This window comes from Strigops habroptila, chromosome 5, assembly GCF_004027225.2.
Source record: "Strigops habroptila isolate Jane chromosome 5, bStrHab1.2.pri, whole genome shotgun sequence".
In the NCBI taxonomy this organism is placed as follows: Eukaryota; Metazoa; Chordata; class Aves; order Psittaciformes; family Psittacidae; genus Strigops; species Strigops habroptila.
Genome location: NC_044281.2, coordinates 32,772,031 through 32,787,275, shown reverse-complemented (window position 1 = coordinate 32,787,275; position 15,245 = coordinate 32,772,031).

The following is a 15,245-nucleotide window of genomic DNA, read 5'->3' as shown; positions in this document are numbered from 1 at the left end:
ATACTTTTTGAAGGATTGAATTAGCAATAAAGGGATAAGTGATTACAGAACTATTTTTAAAAAGTTCCTCTAAAACTTCAAGTCATGTACACTTTCCCAGGGAATTTTTATCATGGGGCAGGAAAAAAAAGAGAAGCTCTAGACTTCCTATGGCAGAAGTTCTTATAAAGAACAGGTCTTTATTCTTTATAAAGCCATTCTTTATAGACACGGGCTCTTCTGGTTATCTTGAGGCCAAAATTAGGAGGCATGGTAACTTGTGTTCTTCTGTCTTAAAAGAGTCAAAAAGAAGATAATAAATAGTCCAATTTGAGCATCATATTATAGATGTTAATAATAAATTCGAGAAGTCAGGTTTGACTTTTGTTAAAGGTGGCCTCACAGCTGTTGTGAAACTCAGCATGAGAAAATATTAATACGGTTTCTCAAACACAGTCCCAGAGAAAGTGCCGAAATGCTGCATCACTCTACACAACTTATGGCATTGACACTAAACCACCATGTGTTACTCTGCTTGGCTTTCCTATTAGAGACAGATGTATGTGACATAAGTGGGACTAGATACTACAGACACTGTCAGGGGCTTGTCTGAAGGAATGCCAAAAAAGGCTTTACCCTATTTCACTGACATTTTAAATATATTTTTAGGTCTGGAAGTTGTGGGTTGTAGCATTTATTTTCATTCTCTGACTTTTATTGAAAATGTATTTGTTTCTTTTAGGTTTACCTTGTTATCTTATTATTTTCTCTTGATGCCTGATTGAATTTTTCTGTGTCTCTTCTCCCTGTATATTTTTGCCGGGGTTTTTTTGTTTTTTGTTTTTTTTTTTTTTTTGATAAAAAAATCTGGGAATCTTATAGTGGTTCCCTGTTAGTGCATCTTGATGTGAACTTAGACTATTGTGAATGAGCCAACCTGGTAACTAATAGGAGGTTGTCACCTGGAGGCAGAACTATGTTAAGCTTTTAGAACAGCTCCTTAAGTCTATTCTTTCACATCTCTTTTAACCTGGTCCTTTCTGTGTAGCAGTTGTTGTTGCACTTATAGCCAGATTCCATCAGGAATTTGCTGCTGCTCCAGGGCGAGGTACCTTACGCTTCATGTGCGGAAGACAACATGAGGCTTCTGGCTCCTGAATCTGGCTTTGCTGCTCTGTGGTGCTGGGGATCTTTGAGCAGCAACTTAATGCATACTCCTGCTTTGCTGCTCTAGGTCTGGGGCCCAAGAGGTTCTGTCAGGCACAGAGACAAGAAGGTGATTGGCAGGTTTTTCTGAGAGACAGCAGCACGCCCCTCCTGATGCCATTCTCTAGCCATATTTAGCTTCTACTTTGGAAAAGAAAAATGCAGTCCAGCTCACTTCCCATGAAAGCTTAAGAAATCATGTGAAAATAAATAGCTGGGGTTATAGAGTTGAGGTATTAAGTCTGAGTAAAAGTGTCAGACCTGTACTACCCATTGAGCCTGGGTCAGCAGTGCTTTGCCTATCGGGAGCCTATGAATTTCCTTGGCATACCAAAGTGCAGCCCTTACATATGGGGTTGATTCTGGTTCTGTAGACTGCACCGTGATGATTTCTGTGAGATCACATCCATGTATTACAAATGAGTCCTCACAGTAAACTCTGCTGGGCACAAAACAGTTCTCCCTGTGCCAAAGCGAGGCATGAGTATGTGGGGGCACCAAGGGCTGCTGAATATGTTGCTCTCAAGTCCCTGATTTATCTAGGCAAGCAACACATTAATACAGACAGCAGGAGAAAAACAAATGTTGCAGCAATGATTTACATGCTATAAGAGGAGGTTTCCATAGGTTTTGCTTAGTCACCTGCAGGATGCTCATTTATGAAGAACAAGTACAGAGTCAGATGCTTACTGCAGGTAAATCCTGTCCAGAAGCTGTTAGCTACAAAAAGCAAATACACTTCCATAGCAGCCTTGAACAGCACAAGCATCCACCTTTCTATGTGAATATCCAAATCATCCTTTCCCCTGCATATAGAAAAATATTTCGTAAACAAGCTCCTGAGTGAGGAACAGTTTCTCTCCCTGAAACATCTGTGTCTTTATGTAGTGGTTTCCTTGGAGGAGGAGAGAACTAGGGATTTTTTTACCTACTGTTCAGCAAATAAAGCCAGTCCGAACACTTTCTTTACTATATCCATTTATGCTTTTTACACTTACAAGAGATTTGTCTTTATGAAGTTCTTCAGCATTAACTCTCCTATGTGTAGAGTTTGAGTGACCAGCTTGTGAGGAAAAACATACTAGAGCATTGCAATAAAAGCATCCCCTGTCTTTAGTGAAGACCTTCAAACAAAAAAACCCCAAACAACTAAACTCAACAAATCCCAAAGAAACAGCGTGGCAGGGATGAAACAGGATGGGATTTGTCGATTGCGGACTGAACACCCTGTCTGGAGGCAGGAGCAGCTGGTGACAGATTAGCATGGACTCCAGCCAGCCAGTACCATTTGTATACAAATAGTTGATGACAAAGAGGAAAGGAGACTGTGAGGAAGGGAGACTCACGTATAACTAACAAGTAAAAAATTCTCCAGTTGTGAATTAAGATTATGTCTTAGGTTCAGCAGTAGCAGTCATTTTTCTCTTGATGTAGTGCTGTGTTTTCAACTTTAGTCTGAGAACTCCTCAGATTGACCTCTTACAGGTGGGAAACCTTTCTGTTCCTAAGGGCCAAAGGTGTGTTTTGCATTGTTTGGCAGGACAAAGAGGAATACTTATCTTAATAAAGTCATGAGGATAATAAAGCCAGAGACAAGAAATGTGTGAAATGAAGTCTCCAGCTGTATGTAGATTGGCCCATGGATTTTCAAGTCCCTCCTGGATTCTTTATCTGGCAGCAGGGGCTTGTTTATTTCTTCAGTGGGGCATATGAGAAAGTGGACGAAGAGGTAGGGGTGATAACATGGGTATGTAATACAATCATGGAATCATAAAATGGTTTGGGTTGAAAGGGATCTTCAAGATCATTTAGTTCCAACCCTCCTGCCAGTGGGAGGGGCACTTTCCACTAGACAAGGTTGTTCAAAGTCCTGTCCGACCTGGCCTTAAACACTGCCAGAGATCCGGCATGCAGAACTGTGGTGGTGCCTCACCACCCTCACAGTAAAGAATCTATTCCTTATATCTAGTGTAAATCTCCCTCTTCTACTTTAAAGCCATTCCCCTTTGTCCTATTACTATATGCCCTTGTAAAAAGTCCCTCTCCAGATTTCTTATAGGCTCCCTTTAAGTACTGGAAGACTGCTCTAAGGTCTCCCTGAAGCCTTCTCTTCTCCAGACTGAACAAGCATAACTCTCTCAACCTGTCTTCATAAGGAGAGTTGCTCCTCTGATCATCTTCATAGCCCTCCTCTGGAGTCACTCCAGTAGGTCCACATTTCTGAGGCCACATTTCTCAGTTGACTCCAGGGAAGTATTTTTGGCTGGAATTTTCGGTCTCTGGTAGACCTGTAACTGATATCTGATCACAATTATCTTGGAATAGCATGCCCAGATCTCTCTGGTTTATTTGAAAGTCCCAGCCTGAAATGAGCTCTCTGTCTCAGTTCAGTATATGTAACATACAGTGAGTAAGTCTCCCGCCTCTCTTCTTTCTGACTACAGAGATACTCCTTTAGGAAGGGTCTAATTTTGTATCTGTGTATAGAAATTACTTAGCAAAGTGGAATGCTCTCTTCAGTCATATTTCCTGAATAAATTGCCCCAAATCCTTAACAATATCAACTATACAAGTTCCTACCAACCAATGTGATCACAGGAATGCTTGGCAGGAGTATCTTGTTCCCTCAAAGGTTTGGTGAGGGAATAGGGGCTGGCTGTCCTGAGTGCTGGCAGGGAGCAGAAGGGTATTTCCACACCTTCATTAGAATAGCAAGGATGAAGCTGCTCATACTAGCACAACTTCTCTGCTTTCACAGAAGAGGTGCAATTAATGCTTTTTAATGGAAGTGAAATTCTATAGCAGCAGTGATCCAAAATGCTGACCAAAAAAAATGGACTCTAATGAACTGTGCGATCCTCTTAATTTAGTTAGCCTGCATAATTACATTTCTACCTCCTACTCAGCTCAATAATTGCATGGATGTCCTATCTTGAAAACCCATTTTGCGCCTTAATAGAAAGGTTTAAATTATGCTGACCCACTATGCTAATAATAGTGATCAATAGCACTACTTCACCTCTGTTTATATTCAAAGAACTGTCCATGTTGTGTTATTGTCACTGTAATTGAGATCTACAGTTACAATCAGCTCTTCCAGGTGTTACAGAGATGAGGAGGATTGTTTCCGTTCTGACTGCTTGGTACAGTTAGAATTTTGATTTCTTCCTTTTTTTCTTTTGCTTCATCAGTGTCTGAGGAGAAAGTGAGCAATCCCCCATTATTCTATAAACGTGGTAGCAGCTTAAGTTTACAAAATAGTAGCTTGAGACCAGCCAGCTGGTGAGATCAGCCTTTCTCATGCCACATGGTGACATGCGAAGACAATGTAAAGTCTTTATTATTGGTCTTGTTACCTTTAATAACACCACCACCCACTCTGTTCATGCAACAAAGTGGTAAGCTCACAGACTGGGATCACACAGGCTGCAGTAACTTTGTCTATTTATTTAATTTATAACTGAAGAGATTTCATTATTTTTAGTGTCCCAGAGCTTTGAAAAACTAGATACAAAATAACTGAGTTACAAAAAAAGAAGCTGTTGAGCTTAAACCCCAGAAGGGTTTTTCCTTAGTGGTGTTTTTCTTTATTATCCCTGCTCATCCTGCAATGTTGTTTGAGTTATCACTTTAAAGAAAGCCAGGAAAAAATGCTGCTAATGTCAAACCAGTATGCCATAACTCCTGTCAAATCCCCTTTATATTAATGATACCAGTTTCACTACCACTAAAGTTTTGTCTTCTGTTGTACCTCTGTGATTCAGAAGTCATTTCAAGTCCCCCCCTTTTGACTTCTTCATGCAGAACTGAGCTGAGGTTTCACCATGCACGGTGAAGAGTATCTGCCATACAAAAGTATCTGCCAGAAATTCTGTCAACTTTCTTCTCGCATATATCTGTAGTCACCTGGGCAGACTGGACAACAGTTCATGCTCATATTCACTGCCCATGAAAGTAGATCTATCAGTAACACAGAAATCTCACCAACTTACAACATGGCTTTGTGGGATACTGTGAAATACTCTGGGAAATAACTTGCCGCCATGGCAAAGCTATTGAGATGTAAGGCTGGAGTCCCTTGACAGCTTTCTTTACCAAAGTTTTCCTTCACTGGGACAAATCCATTGGTCCCCACAGGGTGGTAATGATTCTACAGTTCCTTGGATGACCATGAACTTCCATCAACTCAAATATTTTTTGAACCATGAAGCCGGGATATCATATGTAATTGCAAATGGAGACCTTCCAGTTTCAGAAGAAAAAATGTTTTAAGCAAGCTCTGGAGCGGTCCAAGGTAGCTGCAGACAATAGCAAATCATTTTTCTGAGAGAGGAAAAACACAATATTATTTCAAGTCATGAGGAACAGGTATGGCTCCTGATTAGAAAAATAATTACCTTATGTCATGGACAGGAAAACCAACAACTTTTTTCTTAGCATTTCAATGCATGGATAAGAACATGAGTGAGCTTTTTTCTGTCCTTAAGTGGTATGACCACGCAGTGTGCATGAGATGCTCACTTCTATACAAATGTCTCAGCTTTAAAGTATTAAGCAGTTGGTCTAAACACAGGAAAAGCAGAACATCTCGGGGGGAGGGGTAAGGGGGCTCACTTTGCTGTGTGAATGCCTGGAACCAGGCTCAGAAAGCTCCTGAGAACTCTGTGAAACAAAGCAGCTATGAAAGCAGCCCCAATATGTCAGATCATCCTAAATATGCAAATCATCTGGTTTCAAGGGAAAAGAATATATATGTATATATGTGTGTGTATATATAGTCCTCATTAGCAAGTGCAGCCCCGGTGATGTAAAGAGGCTTGTGCTAACTTATATTGTAGATGGATTTGGCCTTGCAGTATGTGTGCTTGGATGCTGAAAAAAGCATCAGGTTTTTCCACAGAATGCATAAATTTTGCAAGTTTTATGCTTTTTTCAGGTTGATGATCTCCTGATTATACCATGTCCTTTTGCTGCAGAAGTTGTTGATTTTTGCAGGGAAAAAAAAAAAAACAAAACCAAAAAGAAGCCATGTGGAAACCGAGGTGCTATTATTTTGTGGTGACAGGAAAGGTTGGCCAGCATGCAAGTTTATTCTTATGTGACACATAATTGCTTAGAAATTATTTTTAAAACTGGGCTGAAAGAAATCACAAGGACGACTCAGAGAAGCTGCCCTTTGACAAACCTCCTTGCAGGGAAAATTGAAGGGTTTAGGGACCATAGCTACAGCTACTGAGGCAGGAGGAGAGAGGTGAGCAGAGCATCACCTGCCTGGCCCTCTCAGCTCACATTAGTGACTAATGCACTCTGCCTGCAATGCCAGATGCTTCTCCACTGCGGCATGTAGTGGGCTCACACCCCCAGAGAAATTCTGGCTGAGGAAGATCTTTCTGGATGCTCTGTAGACCTGTCTCATTTCTTCTCACTGTAGCTTGCTGACACTATAGGCATTTATAAATCTCCATAATACCAGACATTGTCTCTACTTATAAACCTGCCATCACTAACATTCTTAGACCATCAAGACTACAGAACATTATCCCCACTATACAATTCGTGTTTGCAGTGTTTTGTGCCAACAGTTGCTTGTGCTGCTGGCAGTCTAAACCGGAAGGTTTAGACTAAGGGCCTTTTAAAAATCAGGCATAGTAACGTCCCTGTGCCTTTTATTCTGGGCTCTCCAGGCACTCCATATAATGATCCTGTCCCACTGCTGCACTGAGCAGACAGTAACTCCCAGAAGTGAAGACAGCAAGTCTGGGAGAAGAGCCTCTCTCCTATACTGTCTCCTGATATATTGTCCTCTGGAGGTGAATATGCAGAAGGCCACTTGCTTGTGCTGGTTCCCTCTGCCAGGTGAGCTAGTGTCACCACTTTATTTGCTTCCTGTATTTGTGGAGGACAAGGCCATGAGTTCTGCTGCTGATTCTGCATGAGTACAGTTGGGTGATGTACACATTAAGTTATCACTTCACTGAAATCCCCTGGACCCAGGTTACTTTGTTTACCCTCTAGTATGCCCAGCTCTCAGAGAAGCAAAGCATACACTTTCTAGTATGCTTAAGAAACATTTTTCAGCTTTTCATCTGAATCAAGCATCCGTTACATTGTGTTCCCCATTTCCTACACAAACAGTTGATGTGCAGCTGCAGGTATGCAGGATTCAAAGACATCTACTTTATTTCTCACACTCTGGATATTGCAGCTGGGATGATAGATTGAGAGGACTGGCAGCCCTTCCTTCAGTGAGAATTGATAATTCCTAAGTGAGATAATTTCTTTGTCATGTATTCTGTGGGTATCTGACATGACAGTCAAATGTCCTTCCTGCTGCCCCTTTCACACTCACTAAAGTAAAATATGTTCCCTCACCAAATGACCATTGCAGCTTGTACATTCAGGTGTATATCTGCTCTGGATGAGAGTTAAAGCTTCAAGAGTTACCTACCATGTTAACCAAGGAGCTCCCTATGCCAGACCTCATTTTACTGATGCTCTCAGTGCTGGTGAGAAAGGAAAGATTTGGAATAACCTGTTGATATGACCTGTTCAAGATTTTGGTTTGCGTTTTAGTTTTTTGGTGGTTTTGCTTTAAGTCCAGCCTGGTACTCAAAGTCCCTTTAAGCAATCCTGCATTGCTTTAGGCCATGTACAAAGCACAAAGAGTTCATTGCTGCTGCTGTGCTATTCACATAGTGATCCTCTCCTTTTCATCCAGAGAAGAAAGAACACAGTTTAGACTGAAAGCTGCAGTTTTTGAAATGCAATATGATGCAAACGACATTACCTTTGCCAGAGATCTAAAACTCACAGAAGCTTACTTCATGGGCCACACTGATAACCATGCTAGAACACATCTAGAACAAATAATGTGTCCTGTTTCATAATGATACTTTGATTAAATTATGATTAGTCTTTATAAGAAGTAAAGATGCCATTAGAAGGACTATCTTTTAAGCATATACACAGGTCTCTTATGTTCAGTCAGCCATGATAAACTATCATCTTGGAGTTCATCTGGCTGCAAGCAAGCTGAACAAATATGTTTTTACATAAGGCACAAAAACTCTGTGTTGCAACTAAAAACCTGAATTATTACTTTTATCCCTGAAGGTTGATTGTTGTTTAAAATTCCAAGTTACTGAATTTTATACACTTTGCAATACAATTTATTCAGCTATTCACTTTGTAAATTTTCAAATGCAAGTATCAGAATATGTTCAAGGATACTATGGAAACAGACTGATTCAATTTAAAGAGAAAGCAACCAATCCCCATAGAGCTGTGCTTCTATAATTATGTACTTATAGTTTTGGAAAATCACAAGCAAACCTGGGGAAAATGTTCAGATTAATGTGAATTACTTTAATTTACCATTGGTATTAGGACAGTCCCTAGGAACTCTGAATGGTAAGTAGTAACTTACTGTGCAATGCAGTGTCCTACAGAAAATAACAAGAAAATGTCCATCCAAAATGACTTGTTGTCTGCATAGCCAAGACTCAAAGAAAGCTGCATGAAAAAACGTTACCTTATCCACTTTCAAATATGCTGCCAAGACAGAAAATGAAGTGTCTTGACCAGAGGCATTGAGAAAATCTGAGGAATAACTTGCAACTGAGCTGAAGAAGTCTCCTCAGAAATTTTCTACTGGATTGCCTTGTACCGGAAAATTGAATTTTCTATGTATGTGGCTTTTACCTCAGAACAAGGACCTCCTTTCCACATTTTTTTCTATGAATTAAAAATGGAAAAGCTGACATTATTTATTTTTCAGGTAAAACAGTGCAGTTTTCAGCCCCCCTTCTTGGAAAATTTACATAAAAAATTATAAAAACTTATTTGTCATTAACAAATGTCATCATTCTTTGTTAAAAATTCCTATTCTGTAATTCGCTTTGTTGTTGAGGCCCCACCATTTCAGTAATCAGTAGGCCATCTATATGCTCCCTGAGAAGTTGCCATAATTGTTTCAACAGCAGTGTCCATCCAAAACCAGGAACAGCTCAAACTTATTTCCTTCCCCATGTAATCTTTGAAATGACAGTGAATATTCATGGAGTTATTTCTGTGCAGTCTAGGAGAAATAATGTGCCTGGAAGGTTATCTTTCTATTTATTTTTTAATCTAGGTTGAACATGTGATTGTGGAATATGTAATCTACTAGGGGAGAGGGAAAAAAACACCTTTACCTTATAATTAGCAACAAATGGCTACAGTGGCCTAGGGAAAGAGCCATTGCACCAAGCTTTTGTGTCAGGAGAATTTCTGGCACAGGGACAGTTCCCTGAGAGAAGACAGTATGAATTAAATATATATATATATATTTGTATCTCCTAGACCAGGCTTTTTTGCCTTATAAAAATTAGAATACCTTGAAGACTACAGTAACCCATTTTCTTGGCACTCAGATGAGCTATTCTGGAGAGAGCAGACAAGTAACGTTACAGCAGAGCCATGCATTTCCTAAGGCTCTGGACCACTGAAGTGAGGGCAATGAACAGCTATGTTGGCTTTGCACGGTTCAGCATTTGACCCCTTGCTGAAGGGATTTCTGCAGAAGATGGCTTTATAGCCTTTTTGCACAAGAGAAATGGCACAACTGGAGCTGTAATACAACTGAGAACTGGGCCAACAGTGTCCTGGAGCACATTAAGACGGGAACTGTCTGGGTTTATGCTTATATACAGCTGTTTCTTGTAGCTCTGGGAGTTATAAAATGTGCTCTGCTTTTGCTGTCAAAGACCCTAATTTTAAACCATATTCTTTAGGAACTGTAGAGGCTGTAAAAAAAGAAAAAAAAAACCCACAAGCCCGTTAAAAAAGCAGAGTAACAGAAAGTAGTTTGTGTCCATTTGCTTCTCTCATCAAGTTAATAACTCATTCTTCTAGTTCAAAATGACACAGCATCTCAGAGATCATAGCAGATCAGGATTTAAATGACTAGCTGCAAGATAGAGGGCAGCCATTTACCTCTCATAGGGTGGGGAAGAAAGGTTCTTTGGATTTGTAGGACTTTCCTGTGTTCTTGAAAAGGGCATGGGCAATGCCCCTATTTAAAAATAATATGAAAAAGAGGGTATGTGTGCTCTTTTTGAGAAAAGCATTTTGCATGTAAAAGATGATTATGAATTGATCTCATTCTTTTTATTAATTTATGCTTTATGTAAAAATACAGTCTGCCTTTGGGCTAGTCATCTCAGAACCAGTGACATCATGAAATGCTAACAGAAGAAGAGTCAGGAGGGCAAAAATTCCAGTTTATATAAATTTCCATACTGCTAACACACGGGAGAGCCAGTCCTTTACCAGAAAGAAGAAGCCTTAAACCCTTAAGCAGAATTGAAGCTTTTACCTCAAGACTGCCTAAAACCCCAGTTACATCCTGACAGGACTGAGCAGTTCCATTTTCATCCCGCTTCCTTGGTTTTGTTGCCCACGAGACCAGCATCTTCTGTAAGCTAAAACAGTGGCACAGGACTCTTTAGGAGAAGCCAGTCTGTCACTGTCTCCTTACTCTGCATCTGTTCTTGGGCTTTCTTTATGGGCAGCTCCTCAAAGCTATGGACATGGTGGTTTTTTATCACCTCACTGGTTGAAATACGCTCACTGCACAGAGATGTACTTCTTAGCTTAGTAGAGGATTCTTTTTATTTTGACACTTTCAGCAGAATTAGGTAGCTCTCCTCCAGGTTTTTGCCTCTTTTCTGAGATGCACGGCACGGGAATCTAAGGATCTTTTTTTTTTTTTTCTTTTTTATGGTATTATTTCCACTATTGGTCCCAGATGCCAAAAAATTGGTCACTACCTGATCCACTAGATGGAATTATAAGACAAATCTGGAATATCTTTCAACAGTGTGTTAAGCCTCACAAACCAAAACTGTCCTGGGTTCAGCTGGAGAGGAATATGGTCCTTAATAAGCCTGCTGAGTTCCTTAATTCTGGGAAAGACTGAAATATTTTTGTTAATGCCTATTTAACTTAAAATGGTTAGTGGCAAAACCAGCTTGGACCAAAGAAGATGCTGATAGAGATTCTAATACTTCATATATCTAGTTTGGTCCTGTAATAGACACTGCTAACTAAGGTTATTCTGAGTTTAGAAGCAGAAGCCAAAGCTGCCTTTAGTGTCTCACTTATTCCTGTAAGCCACAAGCTGCCACAAGGAAACAAAACCACCAGTAACATTTTCGCTACTTTAAATATGAAAGGACAGGAGACACAGTTTCAGTAGTTTAGCATAGCTTATCCAAGTCAGCTTTAAGTATCTTAGAAGATGCTGTAAGTTAGGTGTTTATGTTTTCATTGCTTAACTCAATTAACACAGTGATTGGCTGTAGAAAGCATTACATCTGGCACAGCTTCAAGGAACATATGTTAAGAAAACATCAGTTTGCCTGGAAGCTGATTTTAATGGGGTAGTTTTGTGGCTGAGAGCAAAATGGGGAAAAGATTCAGAGCTTTCTTCTTTGGGGTGTTTTTCAAATTGCAAACCAAATTTCCTTTTCTTGCTTTCTGAAAGGTAGATAGAAAGCTCTGATACTGCAGAGGAAAATGCAGTTTAATAAGATTACTTAATGTTCTCTGTTAAAGTAAGGGAGAAGTTGTAGTGTTTCTATTCTTTGTCAGGGCTGTAAGGAAAGACTGAAGAAGAGGAGAGAGAGAAGAAAACCAAAACCACCAGACAACTATATGGGTAATATACCTACCTACAGATAAAGAGATCACTTATTCTCAGTAAAAGCGAAAGGGTGACAGCTGAAGCCTTAGATGTGACAGACTGAAGCCACTTCAGTAAAATATCTGGAGAAAACATCATTATTTGTACAGAGGTGAAGGAAACAGGAATGACATTTATCGGCAATTTGTGAAATAGGTGGTTCATCTTGGTCTGCTGTAGCCTAACCCATGATCTAACCTCACCTTTCTGAGAAAAAGTAGGTTGAATCTGTAGTGTCAGAGAGGCAGAGGAGGTACCAGCCCTCACTAAGAGGTGTGTTTCTGACTCTTCCACATTCTGAGGAATGTGGAAGACAGTGACTTTTTTGGATCTTTGTTTCTACTCTTTTCCCCTGCCCTCTTTGAAATACCTGTCCTTAAAATCCATCCACAGTTGAAAATCACTAACCTCAGGTGTGGGTTTTCTGATGGCAGAGTGTAAACTGGGAGCACATTCTGAAACAAAAATGTTCTTAGTCCTTTGAAAGTAGCGTTAGCATTGCTGCCCTAGGATTACTGTTGAACAAGATAGCAAGGATAGTGGTCTCACTGTCTTTACTAGCCCACTCAATTCTGCACTTGCAAAAACTTAACACTCTGGTTTAAAAGACCAATAGATACTGGATCAATTACTAGTTATCACCAAGTACTTGTGCTACTAAGAGTGCCAGAACTAAAGACTCAACTAGTTGTTACAAAAATTAATGTTCTTTAGTTTTGAGAGCCTTGAGCTTATTTTTTAGCCATATATTAAGGCTTCTTTCAGCTTGGAGAATAATCCAAGAACTACTTCTCTGAATAAAACAGATTCAAGGATATAAAAATTTCTGAAATACATTAGGCATTTTAAAATTACTATTCAGGATAGAAAATAAGCAGAATATATGTGAATATCCCTGTTTTGCAGTCTCTTGTGCAGTGTAAGAGAGGGAATGCTGTGCTCCCATGCTTCATTTAGTTTCTAGAAGGATCCTGGGTTTTGGGAAATGTTTGCTGATCCTACTGGCAGTGCGAACAGAAATAGACAATGACTTATTTAATTGAATGATATATATCTATTACCACCATGCCAAAAAATCTATTCAAGGTAAATAGCACACTGAGAAGGAGGCAGATGGATAGCTGTCATTTCTGCCTTTGACAGGTGCTCGTGGATTCTCTCTGGGGCTGACGTAAATCGATACCAAGGGATGGCAACATGAAGGGGGAAAGTAATTTATTCTTCTTAAACATCTTTAGTGATAAATTCAAAAGCCAAGAGTATGATTTTGGCACAATTTATCAGCCTGCATCAAAAGATCTAAGGTAATCTCCACTGCCTAGCTTCCTTTGAAGACATTTTTCTCTGAAAAAGCTGACCCTTATAGGGATGATGAATTAATGGAGCTCACCAACATGGGACTGGAAAGACACCTTCCCTCCTCTACATGGTGTAAAGTCTATAGGCTCCTACTGTGCTCCAGTGTACTTCAGAGCTACAAACAAATTTTTCTCTTCAGATAAGAGAAAGAAAAATAATCCAGATAAATCTAGGATGAGCCAAAGGTTGTAGTTAGGCAAAATAAAACACTCAAAATATACAGGTCTAATCTTTAGACAAGCAAGAACAAAGGGGGATTCCAAAAGGTGATGAGTCTAAATGAAATAGCCTTTGTTAATCTATAATACATTTCTAATCCTGGTAGGTTAGGAGGTGGTGATTAGAGGCTAAGATGCTCCATTGCTGATATGAGTACCTTATTGCTCAGGCAATGCTGTCCATTTACCATGATAATGACACAGATAAAAAAAAAAGCGGGGGGGGAGAAAAAGCAGCAGAACTTTGCAACATCTCATAAAGGTTGTCATTTAGATGAACATACTGAAAAATTTTAGTGAAAACTGGCACTTGTCATGTTCTAGCTACAATCTAGTGACATCTCTTTAAAATATTTTTGTGAAAGGCCAGTGTTGTAGCTAACTTCTAGCCGTTTATTTTAACAACTTCTCCTGAATGAATTTGACAGTTCACATTTTTTTCCTTTAGAAATAGTAAAATTTGTCCTCTGAAGAAAAGTAAAAAAATATATATTTACTGCAGCGAAATTATATTAATGGTAAAGGTGTGTGTTAACCAAAGACTGGAAATTTGGGCATGCATTTATCAATACAACTTGAGTAGCCTAACCCCTTCAATCACACTGCTTTTAGAACTTTCTTATTAATGTAACCTCAGATTGATTTGATATGCATATAGTGTGGGTATATATATCTGCATGCATATAGCTATCCCAGAAACCTGGAGTATCTGTTGGAATTAGTTTTCCAAAGGTGACACTTTAAGGGTGCTTGTGGGTTTTATTTTAGCTGCAAAGAGGTTAAGAAAGGTTCAACTGCAAAGAAATTAATAAGTAAAGTAAATCAGTGGGAGATTTTTGCACCAGCTGAAGTGAAATCTGACCGTTTGGGAAAGTTCAGGAGAGCCAGAGATATCTTTTTATTCAGGAGAATAGAGCAGTGATCAGCTCTAGCTGTCTCTTTCACTAAAGGCAATTACAGGTCTACTTCCCCACACTTGACATCTCATTTTCTGTAAAGTCTGTAAAGTTAGGATAGCATTTAATTCAATATCTCCCAGTGGTGTTGTATGTATCATTTTTTAGGTTTTAATGAAAGTTAACCATAAAACTGTAAGTCATGATGGACCTCTCCAGTGCAAGAAAACAGGAATTGGTTTTGGCAGTTCTTGTAGCTGTTATGTTTTAATATACTGGGATAAACAGGACTGTAGCCTATATGAGTGCTAAAGGGAAAAAAAAAAAAAAAAAAAGTTGGTATCTGTGTGAGGAAGTATAGGATAAAATGGCTTTATAAATTTATTACAGTCATTCATGAACCTATCAGGATTGGTGTCTTCTTGTGCTAGACACGGTATGCAAAGAATATCCAGAAGGAGATACGTCTTGATGAGAACTGATCCTTCTTTCTAAGTCATATTGGCAAGAGAGAAGGCAAAAGGAGAATTCCCTTGGTACGTGCTATTCAATCTTCCCTGTTTTCCCCTATATTGTGTCTCCTCTCCCTGTCACACAATGTTTTTTCCCGAAGAATAACACAAATCTGACATACTCATATGCTCACTCATTCTTTTTCTGAAAATGGTGTTATATTATTACAATTTCTGGAAAAATTTTGAAGAGTGTTATTTTCTTCTTATATGTCCCCGTCCTGGGTTTTTGTTTCTTCTGCAACTCAGAAAACTTGAATAAAGTCATAATTTTAGAACACCTTTGCAGAAAGCTCACCAAGTCCCAGAAGACCCAGAAAAAGAGGTGTGTAGAAAGAGAAGTAGACATGTA